We start from the raw sequence: 5,298 nt of genomic DNA, 5'->3' as shown, positions 1-5,298 counted from the left end.
GACTTGAAATCTACATATTTTTTTTTATTTTTTTAATGTTTTATTTATTTTTGAGAGAGACAGAGCATGAGCAGGGGAGGGTCAGAGAGAGAGAGAGGGAGACACAGAATCAGAAGCAGGCTCCAGGCTCTGAGCTAGCTGTCAGCACAGAGCCCAACGCAGGGCTCGAACCCACAAACCGTGAGATCTGACCTGAGCCGAAGCCAGATGCTTAACTGACTGAGCCACCCAGGCACCCCAAGGAAGCATTCTTAAATGGGTAAGTATGAAGGAAAAATTGGTTTGGGGAGAAAAATAATGAATTTTGTCTTAGCCACATTGGGTGTCATACTATTACATTGGAGTGAAACAGTGTTATAAACAGAGATACAGAATTATATTCATTTTTGAATGCCTCTCCACCCTCCAAAATATATATGTATAGTTTTGCCTTCATGAGACTTGAGGTGACAGATACAAATCAAAGAATTCTTTAAATATAAAAATGCAATTTATAATAAGTACTGCAAAGAGGAATATATTCCTATGAATATACATATAGCAGGGAGAATTGACCTGCTCAAGGAAGTCAGCAATGATTGCTCAAGGAAGAGTAGAAGTTGACTGGGAGAGGGAGGGAAAAGGTTCAAGCAAAAGAATAGCATATGTAAAAGACTATGGCATGGAAATAGAAAGTAGCTTGCAGCGTTTAATCGGTTAAGCGTCCAACTCGTGGTTTCGGTTCAGGTTATGATTTCATGGTTCATTGAGTTTGAGCCCCCAGCTGGGCTCTGTGCTGACAGCGTGGAGCCTGCTTCTGATTCTCTGTCTCCCCCTCTCTCTCTGCCCCTCCCCGACTCAACTCAAAAATAAATAAACATTACAATAGTAGAGACCTGAGCCTGTTTGAGAATGAGAAAAAGGAGCAAGGAAAAAGGAATCCATTTGGAGAAAAGAATTCATGCAACCAGTTTCCTTGAGGAGATAGGAAATGATGGAATTCAGACACAGGTGGAGAGCACAGGCTTAGACAATAAGCTAGTCTTGTACTCTGAGGTAAGGAGACGAAGGTGATGACGGATAGTGACAGCAATTTTTTAGAGGGAGATGAGTTTAGGTGGAGTTCATGCTATTGGCCTTTGTCTTCTCAGTAATCCTAAGAGCTTACATTTACTAAGCATTCACCATGGCGCTGGTCTAAAAATTTTATACATTAACTCATTTAATCCCCATAGCGACCTCATAAAGTGTGTTCTGTTGTTATCCCCATTAACAGTTAAAAAAAGATTACCTGAGAAGTGAGGTAACATTAACAGAACAAAGGTAATAAAGGGCAGAGCTCATATTTCTCCCCAAGAGGTGTGAAGGGAGGAAGGCAGTTTGGCTAGATAAAAAGAGGAAGTGGTGAGAAAGAAAGGTAAAAGGGAAACTGGGGACTTGAATATAAGAAAGTTTAGAATAGTCCAAGTGAGGAGGACACTGTTAAATTAGACCTCTCCCAGAGTAGCAGGCGCCCATTTTGTTCTGCGAACAGAGCTCCTCCACTTAAGATTCCACATCCAAGATCCGGATCATTGCTCACTCAGTTTTAGGTGATTGAACCTTTCTTTTCAGGTTTCTGGGCCCTGGGTCTGCCTACTTAGACAGGAGTCTCCTAGTAAAGCTAAAAATGGCAGGGAAATGTCCTATCAGAGCTGGGACCTGAAACCATCTGCACACCTGGGTGATTTTACTGGACTTCATAAAGTGCATGTTTTATATTGCCATTAGAACTGGGATCTCAGGGGGCACCTGGGTGGTTCAGTCAGTTAATCGTCTGACTCGATTTCGGCTCAGGTCATGATCTCATGGTTGGTGAGTTCAAGCCCCATATCAGACTCTGCACTGGTAGCACAGAACCTGCTTGGGATTCTTTCTCTCTCTCTCTCTTCCTGCACCTTCCCTGCTTTCTCTCTCTGTCTCTCTGTCTCTCTCTCTCTCAATTAAAAAAAACCAAAACATTGGGGCACCTAGGTGGCTCAGTCGGTTAAGCTTCCAGCTTCGGCTCAGGTCACAATCTTGCAGTTCATGGGTTCAAGCCCCACGTCGGGCTCTGTGCTGACAGCTAGCTCAGAGCCTGGAGCTTGTCTTCCGATTCTGTACTTCCCTCTCTCTCAGACCCTCCCCTGTTCATGCTGTCTTTCTCTCTCTCAAAAATAAATAAAACATTAAAACACTAAAAAAAAAAAATAAAGCATTAATTTTTTTTTTTAATGGGGTCTCAGGGGCACCTAGGTGGCTCTGTCAGTTATGCATCTGACTCTTGGTTTAAGCTCAGATCATGATCTCATGGTCTCTGAGATGGAGCCCTGAGTGGGGCTCTGTGCTGACAGTATAGAGCCTGCTTGGGATTCTCTCTTTCCCTCTTTCTCTGCCCCTCTCCTGTTCTTGCTCACTCTCTTTCTTAAAATAAATATACATTAATAAAAATAATAAAGTGAGTTTAAGAGGAAAAGATAATTTCTTGCTGAGATCATTCCTGTAGCCCTTATCACAGGTAACAAACCTGCTTTTTCAAAACCAAATTTGAATTTGCTAAAAACCTTTTGTATGTTCCATAATTATTTACATCACCAAGGAAACTGAAGAATTTACAAGAAGCCAAACTGTCTCTATTCTCTTCCTTAAATGTCAGTGGTGTGTTGGCAAAGATTCCTAGAGGAGTGAGAACAGAAAAGCAGCAACACTAAAAAGCCAAAAACTTCCTCATATAGAGACATCAATCAAAAAATGCCAAAACCCAAACTGTACTTCACAGAAAGGCAAATTGGATTCATAACAGCTTCCATGCAAATTTACATCATTGTTATTATTTCCTCCAGTAATATGCATTAGTATTTTGTTACATGAAGACATTGTGAAGAACTAGCAACTTCTTAATGATAATTCTTTTGATGTTCACATGCACAGGTAAAGCTAGTTTGATGAGGTTTCATGACTCAAAAGGATAAATATTGGCATAAATACATTACAAACCGGGCAGCCTAGATATTCAGCTATATAACCAATTGGGAATCAAACTCAGATACAGAGATGTACGGATCCATTGTTCCTGAGATGTGAACAAGGAGCAAACATAGCACAGAATGGAATTGGGTGTAAGAATGTGTCATGTGAATCTGCCTACAGACAACTCTGGGAACTGTTCCGGAAATGGGAGGAGGCTGTCATCACCTCTCCCTTGGTAGCACCATGTGCTTCAGAAATCATTTTTGTTTTGGAAGTGCATTTTGATATGCCGGCTCCCTTCCCCCATTTCCCTCCTCCCTACTCTGGGAAATAAACTTGAGGCTCACTGACCTCTACATTTGCAGTCAGAGAAAGGAAGTAGAGGGAAGTTTTGCAAACCCCAGGGAAGCAAGGCATCACCTAGGCGGGCATGCTCTGTCTCCTCCTGGTGGACACAGAAGGAAGACCAGTTCCTTACAATGAGGTAGAAAGAGCTGAACTGTGGACAAGTGAGAGACCCCCAGCAGAGGTCAGTTCTAAGGGACTGATGGGTAAATTTTGACCTACTCCTTTGTTCTGTGTGGACAGACATAAGAGGAGTGATGAATGGCAACATCTAGTCCTTTACTGGGAAAAGAAGCTTACAGTTTCTCTAACTGCACCTTGTGAAGGTTTGGTAAAGATCAACATTGCCTGACACTAAAGCAGACACAGTTTGGACGGCCAAAACCATTACATTAACAACTTACTACTGCTATCCAACCACACTCCTTGGGGCTTCTCACGTATCAGCAGATACTTTTTGAAACAGAAGGCAGTGTTCTAATTACTGTTTCTAATCAGAAATAGCTGTTGTGCATCCACTTGAGCAAATAAATCATAGACTGAGGATGACTTGTGATCATGCCGTTTAACCTGAAGCTCTCTTCATGTCTTTTCAGGAATATTTTATGTTGCCCTGAAGACCCACCAAATTTCTGCTTCTCCCAGCAGAATAAGAAGACACCTACTATAAAAGTCTGTCTTTCCCCTGGAACTTTTGCTCCTGGACAGGCTAAAACCCTCTGCCTGAGTGTTTACATCATATTTCATTCCCTCTTAGTCACTGCTCAGCTACACAGGTTTGGGTCCTTACATTTCCACCAGAGATCAGCTCTTCTTTTCTCTCAGTCACTTGGTCTACTCTCCTATTGTTATCCTAGATAACAATACTCCCAGAGTTATCTCCCCAGAGTCATACAGAAAACCTCCTCGCTACTCCATTATTTATTTCTGTAGAAATTTCAGGTTTATGCCCCTAACACCCATGTGCATGCACTCAGTATTTATATGGGGTCCAGATGTTCTGGGCCCAAGTAGACTTATTCCAAATGGATTTGCTGAGCCTGAATCCATAGCTCTTCGGGAATTTGGCCCTAGAATACCTGCTTACCTAAATGAAGGGAGAGCAAGGCTGTGAGTTGTGAATATGCAAGGCGGACCATTGTCCATAGAGCCAAAAACAAGACCAATTGAGAGGACAGACTTCCTGTCAACCCCAGTGAGCAGGCAATGGTTTTCCAAGTTCTCATTAACATTTCTGGCTGGCCTAGGAGATAGGGAAATTCTGAAAACATAACAATAGCAACCTTTCTGACAATCAGACTGATTGTCAGTCTGATTGCCTACTTATACATTGGGAAAGCAATTTCATCCTAGGTTACAGCCATCACAGTTAATACTTGGGATGTAATTTGCAATATGCAAAGCATTTTATGAGAGCTGATCCGACCTTTGCAGCACTCTAGTGAAAAGGCCCGTGAAACTGTTCTTGAGTCAAGAGGGTCCACAAAAGAGGACACAAAGCAGAATGAGAGGGAAAATTCAAGAAAGAAAGAGACAAAGCGAACAGTCTTCAGAGAGCTGTTGGCATCTCAACCTTTGTGATATGGGACCCTCTGTCTGCATGGGGGTGCAGGAGTGCAGCAAAGCCACTTGGGTTTGCTAGTCTCCCCATTTCTTAACTCCCAGGTGTGTTGCAGAGGAATCCCGGGAAGTTAGCCCATAGATCTTCCCAGGGATGGGGACCATGAAACACTGGGCTTTATCATTAATTAAAATTGCAAGCTTCCTTACTTATTTTCTCACACATATTTCATGGGTCAATATAAAACGTTATCCAGGAAATCAGGTTAATATTGTTATGAGCTGAACCCTGCCTTTCTGCCTTTCCCTCCCGCCCTCACACTCCTATTTTTTTTCTACTCCTGCTGTTGCTGCTGTTGCTGTTTGCCTTTTTCTCCTCCCTCAGCATCACTCACTTCCTCTCCCTCTTCTGCATGAGTCTTTCTC

This window comes from Suricata suricatta, chromosome 9 (assembly GCF_006229205.1).
Source record: "Suricata suricatta isolate VVHF042 chromosome 9, meerkat_22Aug2017_6uvM2_HiC, whole genome shotgun sequence".
In the NCBI taxonomy this organism is placed as follows: Eukaryota; Metazoa; Chordata; class Mammalia; order Carnivora; family Herpestidae; genus Suricata; species Suricata suricatta.
The sequence above is the reverse complement of the archived record's forward strand: the minus strand, read 5'-3'. Positions refer to the sequence as shown.